General features: G+C 44.0%; 1 protein-coding gene across 14 annotated transcripts in view; it reads right to left on the bottom strand.

Annotated features, from left to right (window-relative positions):
• Window positions 1-22,789, bottom strand: part of GRIN2B (glutamate ionotropic receptor NMDA type subunit 2B) — a 295,203-nt gene that overhangs the window by 234,298 nt on the left and 38,116 nt on the right. Inside the window, exon 1 of one of the 14 annotated variants that reach the window (XM_081209478.1) lies at window positions 15,528-15,980. The exons of the other annotated variants lie outside the window; for them this stretch is intronic. The gene's annotated coding sequence lies outside the window, so the exon portion shown is untranslated. Of the gene's footprint in view, window positions 1-15,527; window positions 15,981-22,789 lie in introns of those variants that run through there. 14 annotated transcript variants of the gene reach the window in all.

Below are 22,789 nucleotides of genomic sequence, written 5' to 3'. Positions count from 1 at the left end.
TATCCATTAAGAAGAAACTGTGTACACATTTTTCAATCATTATATATCAGGGGTGTCAAACTCAAATTCATCGGGGGCCGCATCAGCAGTTTGGTCACCCTCAAAGGGCCAGTTGTATCTGTAACAAGTGGAGGTTTCCTGTGTAGAACGGCCGGCGCCGCTAGACGGCAGACGTTCTCTCGCTTGTAGGCTGCCGCGCATGCGCTGAAGAGGCGGCTTTCTTGCGTAAAAACAAAAAAGCGAGAATAAAAGGTGAAGGCTGGCGGCCGGAGGCAGCTACACGGGCCACATGACGAGGTCTGGCGGGCCAGATTCGGCCCGCGGGCCTTGTGTTTGACACCCATGTTATATATACTCTCCAATAGGCCTTGGGGAACTTGCATATTTCAACAGGTTTTTGTACACTCTCTGAACAATATGCACACTCTCTAGTCAAATTCACACTTTCCAATAAATGTGCCCTTTGTTGCTATCTCAAGTTCAGGGGTGAGCAGCCCATTGTCCAAAAGTTCCATGCAGAACACTGTCTAATTTTATGCATGCACATAAACAGGACAGAACTTAATAGACTTAATTTGACATAGTAATCTGACATTTGAATTAGTCCTTGCTAAATGAACTGATACAGTATTGGAATGGTTATTAGAAATCCCAATGCAACACTGTTTCCACAGTCATAGTTTTCTGCTTTGCATAAACTGACTTTCCTTTTAGACACAATGTAATTGTCTAGTTTATGGGAAAACCAAAATTATCCAAGATGCTTCAACATGGTAATTTCCCCAGAAGTGGGGAAAGTAGTAGCTCCAAGAGATTATACCTAGTAGAGCTGGATTGCATGGCTATCATTTCTTCCTGTCATAGGCATACTTGAATGATGAGAAAGCTTCCCCAGACTCAAATCAACATGGGCTTCCCTAAAACAAGCTAAAGGGGTATAAAAGTCTGCAGGCTCAGCTAAAGGATTTGAATGGTGATGACAGCTTTGCCACAGCCTACCTGGTGTGGCTTTGTGACCCACCTATGGGTCTCCACATATTGGTTGAAGGATTGCACTTCCTCTGAAGTACCGGTTTGCAGCTTGGGTATGCTGCTTGATCTGGCATTGCTGAATATCCAAGAGGTACTTGTGGCTGAGAGTGTGTTTGTCCAGCTTTGAGTGCTTACTGAATACCTTCCTCTTTCAACAAGCCTTGTATTTTGAGATCTTTCTCAGTCTGCATCAGTATTGCAATTGCTTTTAAGATGCTTTATTGTTTTATCACTTGTTTGCTGCTCTGGGTTCATCTGGGAAGAAGGGCAGGGATATAATTTTTAAAATTAAAAATAAATTGAGGTTAGTTAGGAACAGGTTTGAAAGTTAATTTTAAGCTCAGGCGCATTCTGCAGTGAAATTTCCTAATGCCAATCAGGAGCATGAACACAGCAAGGTCTAGAGATCTCACCTCTTGCACTGCCATGTGCACTTCCCAACTCTCACCCACCTCCACTATCTCCTTCACTTTTCCACTGACAATTTGGTGGCAGTGATGAGGACAGATTCTGTTGTGTGGCCTTCATTAGGCTCTGAAACACAGCACTAGGACTCTGAGTCCCAAAATTTCAAGGATCAAAGACCTTAACAAAGGCCAGGGCAGCAACCTTTTTCATTGTCACCAAAAAGTATGTTTCATTGAGACAGGGCAGCTGTGTGGAAGGCAGTAGGGCCAGTGCCAGGAAAGTTAAGTACAAGCCGAAACTGAACTGTTTGGATAATTGGACTTCATAACCAGCTGGAAAGCTCCAAAGTGGAGGAGTCATATTCTCTCAACACCACAATTCTGAACTTTAACACTGCCAATACTGGACTCTATAGCAAGCACTATGTCTAACTGAGAACTGTACTGGAACCTACATTTGAAAATGAGAGAATCAAAAATTAACTGCCCTATCAGAAGGATTCTGGCTCATTAATATATAGCATGTGTATTGCAGGTAGATGGACCAGAGGCTTCCTAGGCTCCCTTGCATCCCTGTGGAATGCCCTCCCATCAGATGTCAAAGAAATAAACAACTATCTGACGTTTAGAAGACATCTGAAGGCAGCCCTGTTTAGACAAATTTTTATGACTGATGTTTTAATGCATTTTTTATCTTTTGTTAGAAGCTGCCCAGAGTGGCTGTGGAAACCCAGCCAGAAGGACGGGGTATAAATAATAAATTATTATTATTATTATTACTACTACTACTACTACTAATAATAATAATAATAATACTAATACTACTAGTACTACACCCTGGGCAAGGAGCTGCCCTCCACCCCCATCCCATCACCTGGAAGCCAGAGTGGAGGGCTTTTTGCACACACACACGCCTGCACCCTTGACAAGGGCCAACCTGGTCAACCCCTAGGTATGCTCCTGAGATGACTCCAGTTAAAGGATATTTGGGAACAGATCTGGACACATCTGCCTAAGACCTTAGAGTGTTGCTGCCTAAAACAGTAGATTAGACAGTACTGGGTTAACTGTACAAGTGGTCTGGATCAGTATAAGGTAAAATACATATTTCCAAAATAGAACCAAGCTTGTTTATGTATGAACCATATCACATGCCTTCCAGATGTTCAAAATGATCTTATACTTGGTACACATGCTTGCAAGTGAATAAATGCCTACGTAAAATATAAACATATGTCAAGCCATACAGGAGTTGAAATCTAGAAAAACTCTAGTTTGGCATCACTAAAGTGGAAAGCTTTGCAATCAAAGTGGGCTTTGGGTCAGCATTATTATTTTGATTGAGCACTATGATAAATTTTAAAATCATATTTTATAAGAGTGTACTCTTTCATTTCTAAGAACTCACCTATTCTCATCTGATATATTTAAAAATGCACTATCGCTCCTGACACAGCTGCCATATGCATGAGAGGTATGAGGTTGTTTCAGAAACTAACAGCAATTTTGACATACAGCCTAGGCAGCCATTACTTCCAAAATGCCACACTGACAGTCTCTTTCTCAGACATATGGTCTTGAAACTCTCTTCTAATCATTAGCGCTTTAGGCAAACCCAAGATTGTAGCTTACTCATAAATACAACTTTTCCCATTTTCATATGACTTCAGAAGATTTTCCTCAAGACTGCCCAGCATTTCCAAATGCAGACTGGGAAAATTCCTATGCTGATATAAGCAGAATGTATATGGTGTGTTGCTTGATTCACTGATATTCCAAGTTCCATTATGTTCCACTTTCTTTTTTCTTTTCCCTCTTCCACCCCCCTTTTTGTAGTCATTGTGAATTGCAGATTAATTTCAGCTTCAGTTTGTACAAAGAATGTAAACAAGTGAAGTGCAAGACCAAAAGAACAGATGTGTCATCTTGTCACTTTCATTAGGCTTTCCCTTGGGGACATTATCATTCTCAGATGTTTCCAATAACCACATCTATCACAGGAGAATTTCCCCTGGCATCCATAGACCATGGAAAGCAGTAACCAATGACACCCCCCCAATTAGAGCCAAAACTAGAAAATGGGCACATGTATGCAAGTTCTTGGATTTGTTTTATACTGTAAATGCATACAACTATTCATCTGATGTGTTGCTGTGTGTATTCCTTCTGCTACAGTGCATTGCAAAGGCATTTCTAAGCAAAATGCAGTGACTGAATACAAGTTGATTTTCTGTTATGTGCACAAGAACATAAGAAGAGCCTACTGGATCAGGCCAATGGCCCTTCTACTCCAGCATCCTGTTCTCACAGTGACCAAGCGGATGCCGGGGAAAACATGCCAGCAGCGCCTCAGCACAAGAACCAGCCCCAGATTTACATACGGGCTGAGCAGGCTGCAGCCCAGGGCCTCATAATCTAAGGGGGGCTTGGCCTCTTGCCCTTTTTTTTTTAACAGGCAGATTTATCTAGGCCCAGTTGCTTGGTAACATTAAACACTTGACGTATGACAGTTACACTAGCGTGTATTTACTGTTTAGTAAAGTTCGTGGAGGCTTTATCATTTGATTCTGAGCAGCTTTAAAGTCAGCAATGAAGCATTACAAGAGTTCAGATCACTGTCTTCCATTATAGCATGCATTTTGAGAACACATGAAGATGCTTTTATATCACTGTGAATCACAATATTTAATTCTGACTTTTTATGAAAATGGTGAATAAACGATATGGAAGTGGTACTGGTAAAAGAAAGCAAAAAAAAAACAACAGAAGGAAGTACTCAAAAGTTTAAAGCCAATCACGTCATATGGCTTTGTACAGCAGGCAGAAACAGCCCTACATAAACCCTCAGATACATTTATGTTTACAAAAAGAAGAAAATCAAGTAACTACAGTGACCAGTCTGAGCAGACTGTAGAACAACCAGTTTATATACAGAATGCGGCCTCCTAAGAACTTCACAGAGAACTGTTGTCAGTAACTACAAGTAAAGAAACTTCTGGAGAAAAGTGTGAATGAAGTGACAGGACCTACAACCAAAGAATTAACACAAGGCATTGAAGGAACATGCCACGAGACAGTTACACCAAAAGAAGCAGTTCAAGCGCATTACTGTCTTAAAGAATTGGAAAACAAAGCAGATGATCTCAGCAAAAAACCTTGCATTGCAGACACAAAAATACCAACTGCACACGCTACTAGTGATTTCAGAGAAATCAGGTTTGCAGTTCACATCAAATAACAAGGAAATATCATTCTGGATTGAGAAAGCTCCATTGGAATGTCAGCACTCAGCTGCAGCTTTTACCACTTTGAAACAAACATGCAAAAACCAAGCCTGGTTCTGTTCAAAGAATTTATTCTATTCCACCAAAGTAAATGGAGAAACCTACCCTTGATAATGGCTAGTGTATTCTCCAAAAGAAGGAAAAGTCTCCTGTTTTGGTGCAAACTTTTCTGTAACCAAACTACCTCAACTACAGCTTTAGCTTCTATTGGATTTAATGATTGACATCACAATTTTCTTTTTCAAACCCACAAAAATTCTAAAAATCATATGAACTCTCTGCTAACATACTTAACAATAAAGTGTGGTCAAATGCTCACATCAAAACTCTGACAGCAAATCAAAGCAGAGCAGGATTACTGGAGGCACGTACTTCAGCGAGTTATTGCAGTGATTTCCCTTTTGGCAGAATGTGGCTTGGCATTTAGGGGAGACAATGAAATATTTGGTTCACCAAGCAATAGTAATGTTCTTGGATTGCTTGAATTAATTGCCAGAGCTGATCCCTTCCTGTGTGCTCACATAAATCAGTATGGAGGCAAAGGCTCTGGTCAGTCATCATGCTTATGCAAAACCATATGTGAAGAGGTTATCCAGTTGATGGTTAATACAGTTCGAGAAGCAATACTGAGTGACATCAAACAGGCAAGTTATTTTAGTTTATCAGACAGTTCAACCCCTGATGTTTCCTATATTGATCAACTTACTGTCATTGTTAGAGATGCTTCTCCTAGTGATGGATTTCACTGTTACAGGCCCCCACTCTATTATTATGTTCAATTTCCATGTCCACCAAGGAAAACATACAAGAGAGCTGAGCTGTAATTGGGTACCAGGGCATCCAGTTCTAACATTAAATATCACCAGAAGATGTAGCTCTATCAACCTCACATATTCTTCCTGTAACTGTTTAATCTTATGTGTTGTCTATGTGCTTCCCACCTCATCTGAAACCCATTACTTCATGATCTGTTCTTAATGACTAATACAAATAATTGGACCTTGCCCTTTTTTAAAAAAGTTAGTGGTACATTCACTTATGTCTCTGCCCACAGTGGTATTTCTGAAGGCTCAGTGTGATTCGCTCGCTGAGATTTCAAAGATGTTGGATGGATGACTAAATTTGTGTAGTTCTATGTTATTAAAATGCAATGCCCAAATTAAACATTTAATAATTCTGTAATGAGAATGAAAAGTCCATAATTATTTGTGTTGACTAGCAAATCTACTGGAAGGTTGCTTCAAAAGCAAAACAAAAGGAAAGGAAAGGGAAAGGTCAGTCCCAACAAACAAACAAAGGAGCAGGAATACCAAGAAACTGCCCCAGCTAAAAAACAGCATAATCACAGAGCTATTAATTACAGACCTTATTCTATATTGAATGGTAGTGGGAAACATAATTTTGTTGTTTTTGCAGTTATAACAATATGAAGAATGCATAGAAGAAAAGCTACACCTTTGTAAATGCCATAACTGGAGTCTATCAAACAGAGTAGTTGGGCACTCTTGAACTGAACCTGAGAGCCTATTTCACTCTTTGCTTTAATCATGGGCATTTATTTTGCAGAACATACCAACACAATTTCAAACTGCAATTAAATTTAAAAAGTTAATAGATCTGGCAATTTCTATAAGTCTGGAATTAAAAATGTAAAACATTTACAAAATAAAGTAAAAGATAAAAGCCATCTCAGTTGTCGCAGAAAGTGAGTCTCGTCCAGGAAAGGGAAAATGTAATGTACTCGCCCTGGGTCTATCTCAGTAAGTGCTCCAATCAATTAGTGCATAAATACACATCGAACAAAATTACAGCAGAAACCACTGTGATATCTACTTTAACTAATGTACTGGGATAAAAGGGCTTCCAAGATGTTAAACTTCAATGTACAGCAAAACCAGGAAAACTATTCCTGAGTCCTGACCCGCATTTGGTAACAGGGTGATCAGATGAGAACAGGACCCCAGCCTTAATAGTTGTTTAGAAGAGAGAATTGCAGCAAATGTAGCTTATCATTCAAAAATTCCCTCTTCTATACAGTGAGAGGTGCAAATAGTCTTGTACTCTCTACACCCTTCCTAGTAGAAATGGCTAACAAGTCATAGACATGAGCATTCTTTAACACAGGGATGGCTAATTTGCAGCCCTCTAGCTCCTATCATTCCTGACTATTGCCTATGCTATCTGGGGGTTGAAGGGAGATAGAGCTCAGCAACTTCTGGAGGAACACAAATTAGACTCCCTTGCTTTCAGACCATCTGAGGGTCACAAATCAAGAACTGAGATATGCCCCCTGCAATGACTGATAAATAACATCCCATACACACTAAGTAAATCTAATTCTAAATTGTCTTTCAGAATGTAAGGATGTACTTGTACTATTCAGGCCTCTCTTTGCAAGTCTTTTGCCTCAAAGTCTGTTCAGTTGTATATTTGTGATCTTTTTCCCCATTGTATATCAGACAATAATAATACCCATCAGTTTGGGGACTTTGCCCACCAAAATGTCATGTATCCTCCTCCTGCTTTCTCCTTTCGAAAGCTTTGCTTTTTTATTATCATCCCTCCCTAGGTCCTTTTGTTTACCCCTATCTAAGATCAACCTGTGGTAAAAAGTTCAAAGAAAGAAAGTGCTCCCCCATACCCTTTGCATTTGCACAGGATAAGGAATTTGGGCTGGTGCAACTTCTCATGCAGATGTGAAAAAAGCTGCTCTTGATTAGCTTCCCTCCTCCGCACAACTATCAAAGTGACAGAAATGGAAGGCAGGGCTCCAATAGGAAAGGCTTAGCCAATGGCACCCAGAAGTCCTTCTGCCAACTACATCCCTCTGGGATATTAAAGCAGTGGCTTCACTGCCATCAGTGCTGCCACCACAAAATTACTTAATGTGTGTGTAACATAGAGCAGAGCGGCGAGCCAGCACAGATATCACACAGGATCCCTCATTATCTTGGCTAAAGGAGAGCTGTAGGGCCAAACTTTCCCTTCCCAAACCTCTGCCCTTTCAGGAGTAAATAGATTATTCCCTCCCGCCTTAAGGGAAGCACTGACAATAGGTTTTAACTGCAGTTAGCATTAACTGGGGTTCACATGTGAAACCAACATTAGATTATGACTTCAAATCTCATAGTAACCTCCATCGAAAAGTGGAGCCAGCTTTATACCTTGACTATACTTAATGCAGGGAAAGGGGGATCTACTCCACAATTCTACAGCAGGCTCACAAAGGCTGCAGTTCTAATCCCACACACATAGTTTACTTCAAAGTAGATTGGTTAAGACTGCAGGCACTGTTGCTTAACTATTCTTCATGCAGCATCCCAGTGGCAATAAAAGGTGATAACAGGAACTGAAAGACTATGCCAGGCTTCCTCAACCTCGGCCCTCCAGATGTTTTGAGACTGCAGTTCCCATCATCCCTGACCACTGGAAATGCTAGCTAGGGATCATGGGAGTTGTAGGCCAAAAACATCCGGAGGGGCGAGGTTGAGGAAGCCTGGACTATGCTATGGTGTATGGTGCTTTTGCAGGGGTGGAGTTTCTGTATTAATATCCTACCGCATATGTCCAGGGCCGAATCCTAGCACTGGGAACAATGTATGAAGTTTACCCAAATAACTTTCATGATAGAATTTGTCATGTAAGTCCCAACCTTCTGCCCTGCTTCCCCCTCCCCACCCCTCTGCTTCTAAAGTGCCACACCTCTTAGTTACAAGAAATACCAGAAGGGGGAAAGTATGACAAATGAAAGCAATACATCAGTTCTGCAGTATTTTTCAACCAATCTAGCATTGGAACCTACATTAAGGGAAATACTTCTAATAGCTTCTCAGGACAGAACTTATCTTTACTCAGAACCATTTCAGCCTAACTGATTTTTATCTGTACACTATTAGCTGAGCTATTTAACCCCTAATAGTTGACACGGCATATTACAAGCAGTGGCATTTTAAAGACATGTAAGTTGAGTGGGGCACTTGCAAGAGACAGGGTTGGCCAAGTGGTTGTTAACTCAGGTTTTACCGGGGTTAATAGCAACTCTAATTTATATTAATAGGTATCAACTACTCAGTATTAAATTAGGAACTCGGGTGGCGCTGTGGGTTAAACCATAGAGCCTAAGGCTTGCAGATCAGAAGGCTGGCTGTTTGAATCCCCGCGACGGGGTGAGCTCCCGTTGCTCGATCCCTGCTCCTGCCAACCTAGCAGTTTGAAAGCATGAAATGCAAGTAGATAAATAGGTACCGATCTGGTGGGAAGGTAAACAGCGCTTCCATGTGCTGCTCTGGTTCGCCAGAAGCAGCTTAGTCATGCTGGCCACATGACCTGGAAGCTGTACGCTGGTTCCCTCGGCCAATAAAGCAAGATGAGCGCCGCAACCCCAGAGTCGTCTGCAACTGGACCTAATGGTCGGGGTCCCTTTACCTTTTTACTCAGTATTAAACAATGTTTATTAGCTAACTTTCAAAAATCAATAGCTTTGAAAAATGAATTAAGTCAAACGGAATAAAACTCACTGCAAAAATACACTAATCTTTGCAAGGTTTTTGCAATATTTTTAGCATGTAGCCCACTGGAGAGAGGGCAAATGGGGGTTTAAAATGCAGACTTTCCATATGGCACTGCAAGCACACTAACACCTGGGACATGAAGCCCTGATGCCAAGGCAGTCACAGAGGGGTCCAAACAGCAAATGGATACTGGATTCCTTATAGTTACTGTTTAAACCAACAATTAGCTTTCAAACTCTGTGAATTCCATTTTAAACTAATGCTGCAATCCTTTCCACACTCACACATTGAGCTTGGAGGGATTTCTTTCTGAGTAAGCATGTGCAGGGTGGGACTGCAAATTTTAACAATAGAAAGGGAAGGATTACCAGCACACACTGGTTTCCTGTTTTATCAGTGATCTCACCTTTAGCAGTGGGGAGAGCACAATGTGTCTGTGCAAATAAATGGGGTACAAGGCACCTGCATTTAACTGAGTTGTGGCTTTGAGTTGTGGGATTAGTGGGAAATGGAGGTAGCAATTTAACTAGATTCATCTTTGCTGCAGCCCAAGATTTTTTGTTGAATTTTTTTTGCTGAACTTCCCTGTTTTCAACAGGCATATGCAATAACCTTTACACTGCAAGCCTGGTCATAGCTACTCAGAAGTAAGTTCTATTGAATTAAGTGGGGCTTACTCCTAGGTAAAGGGTTTAGGGTTGCAGCCTGACATACAACCAGCCGCCTAATCTCAAATGACTACTCAACAGCAATGACAGGCTGCCTAATAGAGACAGAATCCAAGGATTAGGCCCTGCAAATACCCAGATGCCAGCTAATAACCTAACAATATGCAACCAAGAGTTCATTGACCTGCTCACCCACCAACATGATCTATCCCATCACAGCCCAACCAAACTTTCTGCTGTCTAAAAAGGGCAAACAGTCCCAGTGCAAATGTGTCCCAATGGTTACAAATTTGCCATCAAAAATACAACATTCAGAAACATGCTAACAAAAGTTTAGGCCTTTCAAAGAGAGGTTACAGTGTTAAACCGAAGAAATAGAATGTATCGGTAAGTTTGACTGTTGCTTTCAGCTAATCAAGGCCAAAATTCTCTCTCCCAGTACAGACCTTAAATTAGCACAGCAAACCCAGGAATATTGTTATTGTCAATGACAGCTCTTGTGAATGAAGCCAATCCTTTCCTTATATACATTTGAACTTTGCAGACAAAAATCACAGACTTTATCTCTTGAATTTCATGGCCTTCTACAAATTTTCTCTCAGCCCATGGAAGTGCATGTTTGTAAATATATATATAGTTGTATATATTAAAGCTGTATATACTACCATGACCACAATATTTGGAAGAAGTCTGATCTGTTATATGGCATTCCAATTTTATTATTTGGGTCCAAAACTCAGAAGAGAATGACAACTCAAGAACAAGTCTGTTTATTTACTTCAACATCCCACCTCCAAATCACTGTGATTTGAGTTGCATTGGAAAATAATTCACTGAGATTAAAAGCTAGAACTGTTCCCCAAAACAAAATATCTCTCAACTGCCTCCCCTCTGGAGCTCTGGGTGTTTCCCAAGACACTTTGGTTTTGTTTCTCAGAAAAGAGACAGGGGAAAGTTTACATGTTTAACTTTTTGGGAAAACAGATGCCTCGTGGTGATTCCAAAGCTTAGGGGATAGCTCATCTCCACTGAGACACCTTATTCACAGTAAGTTCGTGGCCCAAATCATCCTGATTTGCCTTGTTTTTCACTCTGTGTGTGTCAAACACACACATACACCCAGAATAACACTTAAATGTTTCTGCCAATACCTTACGCCATGGTAAAGTTCTTAGTCCAGACATAGGGAACCTGTGGCCTTTCAGATGTTGCTGTGCTACAACCAATATCATCCCTGACTACTGGCCATGCTGTTTGGGGTTAACAGTCAGATTCCATCTATGCTAAAGAAGCTGTAAGACTTTTTTTGGTACTTGTTCATGACTGCATGCAAACTATACATTTGAAGCACCTGACTTTCCCCAAAGAAGCTTGGGAACTCTAGTTTGTTAAGGGTGCTAGGAATTGTACCTTGGGGGGACAGTTCCCAGGATTATTTGGGGCAAGCCATCAGCTTTAAATATATGGTGTGTGGACAGTCAATATCTTATGTAATTGTTCTACTGTCTGCCTGTATCTTGATAAAATGTGTGTGTTGTTCAGTATCATAGTGCAGAACCGCACTGGTGACATTGTATTTCACTAATAAAGATCAAGTAGGTGACAGTTCTTCAAGCATTTATTAGATAATTGTTTATCAACCTCAGCCCCCATCTGAAAAGTGCAAGTAGGGTTCTTGTAAGTCCCCACCCCATTCTGCGATATCAACAGTGGACTACATTACAAGGCTGTCATAGTATCTCTATTATTAAAAGTGGATCATATTAAATTAGATTAGATTACAAGGTTCACATAAACCCATCAGTCTTGTATTTACCCCATCCCCACCCCTCATCATGCAGTATGGGGATGTTAAACTACCCCATAATTCAAGGTTGCCATAAGCTCATAGCTCAGCATCAGCCCCTCACTCCTCATAACGTGGTATCTCTTTCTCATTCGCTGCCTCTCTGTTATATGAGAACATTAATATTAGTTTCCTTCTTCCCTCCTAGTATAGCATTTACAGAGCAATTTTGATTGGGGCAGGGGTGGAATCTTCATCACATTTTCCCCACACAGGACCTGAGTTTGGAAAAATCATTAACTTCTGTTTTTGCTTATTCTATATATAGGCAGTGAGGGGGGGCACTCTGCTGCCAAATCACTGCAACACGATCCTAAGAAAAACCTACCACATTTACCCTTCTAACAAAAGAAATCTATGCCATCAAAAATAACTAGGAATTTCAGTTTTCATAGAAAGAAACTGTCAGTCAAGAACTTCCTTGTGTTTATGCTTTTCATTCCTAGTAAGCATTAAGCGGTACTCCTCTTAATGCTTACTACAGAAATAAATATTAACATGTTTACTTTATACAAACTGTAGGTAGAAAAGATCAGAAATTGAGCTGTTATATAGAACCAGGGTGTTTCTCACTGTGCACCCTAATCCCATAAATTTTATTGCCATTGTACTTAGGAAAACAGCTGAACAGTCTTACATATGTTTGCATTGTTGTGTGCACATGTTTACTTGAAAGTAAGTCTCACTTGTGAGTTCATTAGGATCTACTCCCAATGTAAACATGCACAGGTTTGCATCCTTAGTTGCATAGTTTGGAGTCAGATTTCTCTTTCAAATCACAGCCTCCTCTCCTTTCTTTGAGAGAAAAGTAGTTAAAATGACCATTTGTGCACTGTAGCAAGTCTTCCTCAGACTGAGCCAGTTGAGTTGGCACTTTACCTGAAATAGTTACTTGTGGAAATGGAAATAAGATTTACCTTTCTTCCATAGTCCATGAACATTTCCTAATGAAGTCTGCGTTGCAGACAAATGATCAGAGCAAACTGTTTCCTGTTTGCTTTTAATACAATGCTGGAGAGCTGCTTACAAGAGGTCCATTGTTACAAAAACAGAAAGTATAGAATAATCAGAAGGAATATTTGAGCAAATATTAATTATGAAACACAGGGTTTCCATACAAGAAACTGCCCGTATCTGTAGCAACTTTCTGCATAGGATATCTAGGAAATAGATTGTAACAAGCTAATGGATGGTACCAAACTGGTTTTAAGTAGAGGGAAACATTAAAAATATTTAACAGCTTTTACTGACACTCCTAACAGCCATTGTGTGTGTATGTATATATATCTCTCTCACACACAGAGGAAATCAAAATAATCCTCTATGGCACATTGGAGTTGGAGATTGTGACTTGCCCCAAACCACCTAATGTGAACAATATTGTATCTGTTGCACCTGAAGACTAAGAATTATGGCAGAGTGTTTGTTTGTTTTTAAAGGTTTTACATAAGCATGTGGAACCACAAGAAAATATTAATGCAAAAGCCAGGATAATGTATTTCCCAGTGCAGGTGATGCCCTTCAAAGATAATCATTTAGGCCGCAATAACATTTGCCACCCTCATAAAACCTAATGTGGGTTGTTGTTTTTTTCATTTCCCAACAATTATTGCAGGAGGTTGGACTAGGTGACCCTGGTGGTCCCTCCCAACTCTATAATTCTATAATTCTATTTCATTTATTATTGGTCACAATGGAGCTTCATACACACATTTTTTTATACAGCTATTCCACAAGTTACATGAAATCACTTATTAAAATTTAATACGTTTTGGGAGAAAGTAGTTTATTATAAAAATATGACTGTGTGGGGTAAAAATACATTTTTCAGAGGAAAATATTTTGAACTACATGCCTACTATATAGAATTTGACAACTGGAAAATGTAAATGGATTCTTCATGCCCTTACTATGGCCAAAAGACTACTGGTGCACTGAATGGGTAAGTGTACAACTCCATTTAATCAATGAATTGAAGATATGACTACACTTGCAACTTATGAAGGGATTGCTTATAGACGTAGACTTTGCATGGACAAGTATAGTGACATCTGGAATGCATTTATACAAAATATAGTGGGATTATATATATATATATGGATAATAATAATATGTATACTTTAGATAATAATATATGGAATTGTAATTGTTAGATTTTATAATGTTGTAGTATACCTGTTCTTTATTTTTATTTAGTTCAATTAAAAAAAACAAGTTATAGGAAATCACAGCCAGGCCTGGATTTTTGAAATGGTAGCTCTAAGCCAGGGGCAAGGGCATCTGGTCCTTCAGATGCTGCTGGACTACAGCTCACATCATCCCTGAACACTGGTGATGCTAGCTGGGCCTGATGGGAGTTGAAATCCAACAACATCCGGATACTCACAGGCTCCCTATCCCTGAATGAAGCAAAAATAAAAGAAATGAATTTTGAGTCAGAGAACATAAAATTAGTTCCACTGGCATTGCTATTGGCTTTTTCCTTTTAGGTCAGGAATCCCCTGTCTTTTTTTTAATTTCACCTGTTACAGCATCCATTGTTAACCTGATAGCTTGTTAAGGTCAGGAGAAGCAGCTGTTACTGCATCAATAGAAAACAATAAAAAGAGATGATGATGATGATGATGATGATTTATCTATACCCCACCCATCTGGCTGGGGTGACTTCCTGATACCTGGAAATCTTTCTCCAGGTTTTGAAATGTGATGCTATCAGAGTTTAGGATAACACCCTGCATATAGTGTATGGGGTAGAGAAATGGTTTGGAGACAGGTTAAAATTAGTTTAAACAGGAGAAAAAAGAGTTTTTAAGAGCTGTGAGTTAACTTGGGTGAAAGAGCTCTCTCTGGAAATGTGATGTACAGGTATTGGGGAGCTGACTGCTGCTTTTAGGAGTTGGCCTGGTTCCAATAGCTTCTGCTTGTAAGTAAAAACAAACAAAGAATTTTCATCCAAGGGAAACAAAACTCTATCGTATTTCCTGAGATGATGTGACTAGCATGTGCATCATTCCTAAACATGCATGGTTACAACTGACCATTTCGTATGTTTTCTGGAAATCTGTTGTGTTTTCCTTTACATGGGCTAGCATAATTTAAAATCTATCCTTAAACTTGACTTTGATACCAATCTGTCCTGCACTTCCCAAAAGACAAGCAGAAACATAAAACATTCACGCCATTAATTGTACTACAAATTGAATACGTACAAATTTTATAAGGCTTTGCTTTAAAAGCACAAGCTGTTATAGGGCAGTGATGGATTCAACATGATCCACTGCTTCTAATTGTCTTGACTGGACCAAAAATGCCAGAAGATTTTTCCTCTAACAATTAAAACAAAAGGATGTGTATGCATTCCCCATATCCTGAGTTGCTTGTTAGTGCTGCAAGAGTGAAGGGGGTGTCACTGGATATTTTCCCAAACTTATTGCTTCCCTAGTAACAAGTCATGTGCTCTCCATCCCTCCTCCACCTTATTGCCAAGGGTCAAAAAACAAGAGTTTGTGCCAACTCCTGTCTAAGAAGGATTGTACTTCAGGGCCGCCCACAATACAACTTCTAACAAGTACTGCCATGCATGTGCATGGCAGGTTGAGTATGCAGGTTGAGCATGCACATTGTGCAGGTTGCGTATGTGCAACCAACCCAGGGCAGCTTGCATCAGATATGCAATGGCTTCCACAAATCAGTGCTGCTGCAGAGAGTCGTGAGGACTCCTGCTATAAAGTAAAGGGAAAGGGAAATGAAGAAAAGCTTGCAAGAAAGTAAAATCTCACAGTTCAGCATGGACCGAAGAGTGCTGTTATTTCCTCATCAGTGAAGTCCTGATCATGAAGACAGCCAATGGTTTCAACATCCCTCTGCCTGGTCTCTTGAGTCCACGATCATCCCAGGGAGCAAGCAAGCAGCTCAGACAGCAGACTCCCCTGAACTTCACTGTTCCAGTGACTGAAGAAGCCTCTGCTCACATTCACAGCCTGCTGGCAGGTGGAGCCGTTTGCCTGGGCTGCGGCCAGCTCACTCGGTCTCACTGAGCAGAGGCGGATTAGCCGGCAGCCGCTTTCCTCTTTATAGAGGCGATAAAGAAATGAAGCAATCCGGACAAAGGCACGAGAGGGGAACTGTGCCGCTCAGGTTGCTGACAGTTTTTCCCCGGCTGCTAGATGGGCAGGAGTCTGATGCGAGTGCGGAGAAGAAATGCCAAGGACAGGCAGCTCTGGATATGGGAGAGGAGTGGGGTGGGGTGGGAAGGCAGATTTGGACAGCTGAGGCAGGCCGCATAACGTGCCTTATTACTTCAGATTAATGAATCCAGTCTAAGGGATCACTGCCCTCGTCCCCTACTCACAAGTCATAGGGATTCGAATTACTGCCATCCCCATGTATAACATGAAATCAAATTCTGTTAATATTTTCTGCTACTATTTAGCCATCTCTCAAACGGGGGAGATTGTGTTTTAACTAATCAGCGTTAGTCCTTAAGGCGCTATAGGGTATTTTGTTGCTTTTAATCAGCATTAAATGTGTATAAGAGGGAGAGGGGAGTGGGAGTGGTAAGTGTGCACAGAAGGGTGTGTGTGAGAGAGAGAAGAGTACTGAGGAAGCGGTTTGGGAAGGCGACGCGTGTGCGCTGCTACCGCCTTGCGATCCCCTGGAGGTATGGCAGTCGGTGGCGCAGCACGCGCTGCAGGGAGCGGACTCTGTGCAGGCCCTGAAGGAGGCGGGAAAGGACAGGTGTGGAAGGAAACGAGTTCTGATTAATCACCCTCACCTTCTTCTGAAGGATTTGCGGGCGCCTCAGCAGCGTGGAATAAATGTGAAGGTATGATTAAGATACTGTTGGCAGGTAAGGCAGGGCTATAACCGATACAGGAAAAAGAAACGAGGAGTTGGTGGACCTTACGAAGTGGAAACGCGCGCGCGGAAGACAATAGCGTGAGGGGACGAAACCCAAGAGCGGGGTGGGGAAGAAGCCCCTCGGGGAGACGCTGGTCGTCGCCACAGGAAGGCCTGGCACTGCGAACGTGCCCAGCCGCAACCGCGCTGCCCTACTGCGGCTGACACGCGCCTGCGCGCGCGCTCTCCCGCTAGGCACGTGCCTCCAGCGGCAACAGGCGGGGCGAGCAGAGGTGCGCAGAGCGCGCGCAGGCCCGGCCCGGGGCTCGTGGCGGTTCGCGCACGCCTGCTTGCTGGCCGGGCCTGGACGAAAGGGGTTGGGCGAGGCCAGGTTTGCCAGGACAGACATTAATCGCCTTGGGGTAGACGGGGAGAGAGGAACGGGAACCACGGCAAAGAGGCCTCGCTTGGTCCGCCTCGTCTGGGAAAGGAAAAGCGAGACTCCTGGGCGAGAGGGTGCGTGGGCGCGTGGGCGCCAGCCAGCAAAAGGCGCCCGCTGTGTGGCTTTGGGGGTCTCTTCGGGGTATTTATACGCGTGCGCTGCCTCTAAGGAGTATCCAGCTGCAATCCTATACGCACAATTGCCCGGGAGTAAGTTCTACTGAACTCGGTGGCCCATACTTCGGAGCAGGCGCGTTGAGGAAAGCACGCACTGCAGTGGCCAAGGCTGTCTCGCCAGCTTCCTCACTAGGATGCGAAGAAGTTTCACACGGAGCCCATCAGCTACAGAACCACAATGTCCCAAGGAGGGACAGGGATGTAAGACGGGGCATGGAATGCAGGTCATCGTACCCGACAAGTTGTGTGTGTGTGTGTGTGTGTGTGTGTGAATATAAGCTCTACATGTTAACAACATTTCCCCTAGATACTGGTTATCTCTGTCAGAAAATGTTGATATGTGAAGTGGACCTTACAACTCCATAGCTAAATGAGAATTTTTGATACACAATAGTTCCCACTGTATATATATTGATATTAGTTGTGGGGAGTAGAGTCCCCAAAAAGTCCTGGGTACCAACAATTTCGTAAGTTAGTAAATGTAGATTACTAAATGCTTGAAGTCTTCACCCAGGTGTGAGACAGTTTAGCAGTGTAGAAATGCAGGCTGAATCAGTTTCCTAGCCAGGAATTACCAGGGGAGAAGAACCATAATGCAGTAAAAGGAAGGCAATGGGTGACTGACACAGTTACCCTATGCTGAAGCAGAAGAGTATGAGCCCCTCCTCCCGTGAGGGGATGGGGCACAGATACAATGGCCAAGTTTAGGATTTCAGTGTTTGATGATGTAAGCTGGGAGGGGGAGTTCCAAGTGCACAGTGATGGTAGACTGAAGGGGAAATTGTAATCTTTTTAAAAAAATAATAAAAAGAGGCCTTTTAAAATTTGAAAAGCCAGGCAGGAGGAGAACTTTGAGCAGGCTGGCAGAGGCAAGCTGGAAGAGATACACAGAGGTGGTGCTTTGGGTGCCTTTTAATCCAATGCGGTGCTCCTGCAGGAAGCAAGCCCCTCCTGAGGTGTGAATGCTGGAAACTCCTTCAGTAGTAGACTCAGGTGTAAATAAACCATATTTCATAAATACACTACAGTCTCCGTTCTGCCTCCTTTCCGAAGGAAACACAAACCCCGGTTAAGTGCCAGGACCCCTGAAATCTTGTGCACCACTCAGGAAAGACTGGGTTGGCCGGTAAAAATATATACACACTCTGACTGCACCTGCATAAACTAAAATGTATGTGTGTCAGCATCACATATTTTAATTTGAACATTATTTTAATGGTTCTTTCTTTCATTATGGGAAAATATGGAGGTAATTGCTGTGATTTTTAGCGTTGCAGTTAAAAGGTCTTCCAGGGAAGCAGATGCAACAATAGTCACTATTTTCCTATTTTTCTTTTAATTTCTGTGCACTTTTTAGATTTGTGCTATCTATGTGTGATTTTTTGTGTGATACTGTTTGTGATATGCATTGCTGTACTAATCCTGCAGCACAGAACTCTCTGCATGTTCACATGCAAATAAATCCTAGAGTCCAATAGGGATTGCTACCAAGCGTGCAGAGGATTGCAGCCCTTGTTTCTAAAATGAGAGCTGCTACAGCTCAAACTTCCCTGAAAGACACATCCATTTGGTTGGAAGCCTTATCTCTACTCCAGGTTATCTGGGGCTTCTGTCTGAAGACCACTTCACGGATGGGATTTTTCTGATATAGAAATAATCTGCATCTACTGAAAAAAATGTGTAGACCCAAAGAATTCACAAGTATCTATTTTTCAGTTTTTGGAAGCTGCTTGCAACATGTCGAAACACGGCAAACTAAACAAGTAGTTTATACAATATGTATAAATGGGTGCCAGAGATTGTGTGGTTGTTACTACATTGAGATCTCTGCATAGAAAAAATGTCCTGTAACAACTTCCAGTAATCACTGTAAAAATGCTGCAGATTCAAAGGCAATTACGTCACATATTTCAGACCTGGCCTTGGCATTAAATAGCTATTATATTTACATATGGTCACTTCGGGAATTAATCATCTTCACCTATGACTGCATGGATCAGTGTACATTTCTTTTTGTGTCTTCTTCTGTCAGTATGCAAGAGTGGATTCATGATAATGTTGCATGATGTGTATTCCATATTTTCATCTACCTATCATGGTTGGTATGTTCTTTATCTATGTGGTGAATATGTCCCAGGAATAATGTGTGTGTATACATCTGAATGTATGTGTATCACATTGTGTTTGCTTATTCTACATAACATCTGAAGTTTATGCCTATCAATATGTGTATGCTTGTATCTCTCACTGTGAATGAACAGGTAATTATGCTGTCATTTTTAATGCAGTCACAGCTAACTATAGGGTCACACCTCCCACCTTGACCTTTCACAGATATCTGCCACTCCTTTGCCATTGCTTTACTATTCACTTCCTAATCTGCCTGCCCATTTTCTGTCACCAGTCAGACTTTGTACAAGTTAGTTTGTAATTTTACTGCAGTCCTAACCCCATCTGTTTTCTCTAACATGTTGCAATGGCATCCAACTTGGGCTGCTTTAACAGGGAAGTAGACAAATTCATGGAGGATTAGGCTATCAGTCCCAATAATGGCATTCATAGTTCAGGTATCAGCCTCTGTATGCCTGTGAATGCAAACTTTGGGGGATCATGAGTGGGACAGTGAAGTTGCAGTAATGTCCAGCTTGTGGGATTAGCATAGGCACCTGATTGGCCACTGTGGGAATACACTTTTGGACAAGCTGGGACTTTAGTCTGATTCAGCAGAGCTCTTACGTTTTGAAGCCTCTTTGAAGTTCACCAACCCACATACCAAATTAACAGCAGGCATCTAATGAATTGGAATGGGAAGAGAACAAAGGTCCAGATTATTAACCAGATTATTCCAGATCCAAGGATAGAAGTGGCTTTGTATGCTTTTCCCACATAGCCAAGTTGCCCAAGCTATTCAGGAACCATACTGTGATTTGAGAGGCCTACATTTTGTTGGATGTATTCTGTTGTTGGTTGATTGTACTACTTGTACACTGATTCAAGCAAGAGAAGTAGCAAATAGTGGTGGCATGAAGTAGAATAGATTAAAGAGGTGGCTGAAAGTACATTTAATCAATGTTTGAGGAAAACTGAAGTCAAACTGTGCACCTGAGTACAGAAGACCTGGAGCTGCTGCTCCCCTTCCCTTGCTTTCATCCATCCCTATGTTTGGACTGCTTTGGAACTGGAGAATTTAGAGGCTAATGGCATTTTCACAAATGAGGCTCTGGATACCTTTCAATCGGATTCCTTCCAATGCATCATTTGTGAGCATTATTAAAGCAAAGCAGGAGAGAATCCTAGTGAGTGACATTAGCTCTCATGATGCACAATTTGCCTTTCAGCCTTCCTATCCTATTTGCCTGAATAGGTGATTGCTACTGATGGAGATAGAAAGCGGGAAAGGCCAGTTTTAAAACTGTGTGTCCATTCCAGTTTGTGAAGATGTGGGGAAAGGTGCATTAAGTGCCCTATGACCACTGGCAACCTGCATTCTAATCACATATAGAGATATTTTCACACGTGAAGCTTAAATAAGTTTGCATTGAATCTAAAACTCAGACCTTGGTAAGAATGTGCATCCAGTTTCCTTTCTGCGTTCTAAACTTCTCACGCCACATTCACTTCCTATGACACAAATAATAGGAGAGAGCTCCAAACTATATTTTAAGCGCCTCATCGAAACGTCTACATTCGTGCATTGGAATGACGAGCGAAACGCAACCGAGAATCACTGGAGAACCGAAGGAGCAGCTCAGGTGCATCGAGGAAAGTTCTCCGCAAGGCAAGCGCATCGCTCGAGGCCACCCATCCGCCGCCCGGCGCGGCGGCCACTGCGCGGGATCTCCGCAGCGCTGCCCAGCCCCGCCTGCCTGCCCCATGCGCGGCCTGCAGGCCCTCGAGCAAAAGACGAAAAGCGTCCGATCCTTCCTGGGGCGTGCTGCGCTCTCAGGTCCGCGCCCTGCGCTCCGCAGCGATCCTAAGGAAGGGATCTCTCCGGAGTCGAGGTGCCCTCGGCGAAGGGGGCGTGGGAAAGGCAAGCCGGCGCTTCTACGATCCCGCCAAGCGCTCGGCAGTCCGCTCCGTCCCGCCAGCCTCGAACGCTTCTTGGCGGGAAAGCCCGAAGGGCGGGACGAGGGCACGGGTCCAACCCCGGTCCCCTGGCGCCGAAGCAGTGCCGCAAGGCAGGGGAGGAGGGAAGGAGGCGCCCGGCAGCAGCAGCAGCAGCCCCGCGAGCAGCCCGCACACCTGCCCGAGCGGAGGGAGGGAGCCCCGCCCTTTCCGAGGCAGCCAGCCACGCCCCCTCTGCCCCGGCACGCGGGCCCCGCCCCTCGCGCACACGCCCGCCCGCGCTCTCTCCCCGCGCAGGTAAACTTTAGACTCCCACTCGCGGCGAGGGGGACGCAGGCCGATGTCACCGAGATCCTGAGCTATTTATAGATGCGCCAGGCAAACGTGGCGGGAGGGGGATCCTCCCTGACCCCCGCCCCTCCCTCCCCCGCCACCAAGGGTCGGGCGCGGAGCCGGGGACGGGAGAAGAGCGCCGGAGGAGCCGCGCTCCGTCTCCTGGCCCCGCCGCCCGTCTGCCCAACGCTCCCGGGGCACCGAGGAGGAGGAAGGAGCCTCCGCTCCCCTCGGGGGCGCCAAGAGGCGCGGCAGCCTCCGCCGCCCGCCTCACCCCCGCGCGGTCCTTCGCCACCCGTCCCGCCCCAAGGCAGCCCGAGGGGGTGTGGTAGGCGCGGACGGAGCCAGCCCGCCGGGCCCAGCGCCGTCCGTTGCTGCACGCTGCCGGCTTCGCGGTTGGCGGCAGCCGTGATTCCCCGCCTCGGAATGCGAGCAGCCTCTCGCGGCTGCGGGGAAGGTGGGCAGCGCGGGGAGGCCGGCGGGGGGCCGCGGGCAGGGAGCCCGAGGGAGCCCCTCTGGGGGGCGAGCCAGAGGGGCCTGGAAGTTCAGCCCTTTCCACCCCCGCTCCGAAGGTGGCCATAGAAAAAGCCCCTCTGAGCCGCTGGGGTGGGGTGGAAGGAGGCATAGGGGCCCGGGGAAGCGGGGGCCCAGCACCGGTCCGGAGGGGCAACCGAAGCGCAGGAGAGGGCAGCCCCCTCGGCTGGATGGCGACTCAAATTCACGCCCTGGCTGGCGTTTCTCCTCCGGCAGCAACAGCAGCGCCTCGCCATCCACACCCACTCGCGAGAGAGCCCGTCCTCCTTTGTCTTGCCACCATCTTACGGAAAACGAGCACGTCCAATTTCTCTCGTGCCTACACTGGGGGGATGTGTGTCGCGTAGGCACCGCTGAGCAGCCAGAGAGCCATTTTGCATCTAGCGAGGAGCAGCTCGCTCGCGAACGCGTGTGTGAAGTGGGTGGGTGGGGGGAGAGAAAGAAAGAGAGGCTGCGTGGCTCGATCAGAGAGGAGGGGTGGAAGAAGACGGAGACCTCGGGGATGAAAACCACCAGCCAGAAATGCAAACCCGAAGCAGCTTCCAATAAATAAATAAGGCCATCCAAGCATGCAGTGGGTTTTTGCAGCCTATCTCCTGGCGGGCTTGGACGTGGAGCAGCCCTCCTGCACCTGCCCACTCCCTGGGCCGCC

The sequence above is a fragment of the Podarcis bocagei genome (genome assembly GCF_964188305.1).
Source record: "Podarcis bocagei genome assembly, chromosome: 10".
In the NCBI taxonomy this organism is placed as follows: domain Eukaryota; kingdom Metazoa; phylum Chordata; class Lepidosauria; order Squamata; family Lacertidae; genus Podarcis; species Podarcis bocagei.
The sequence above is the reverse complement of the archived record's forward strand: the minus strand, read 5'-3'. Positions and strand labels throughout refer to the sequence as shown.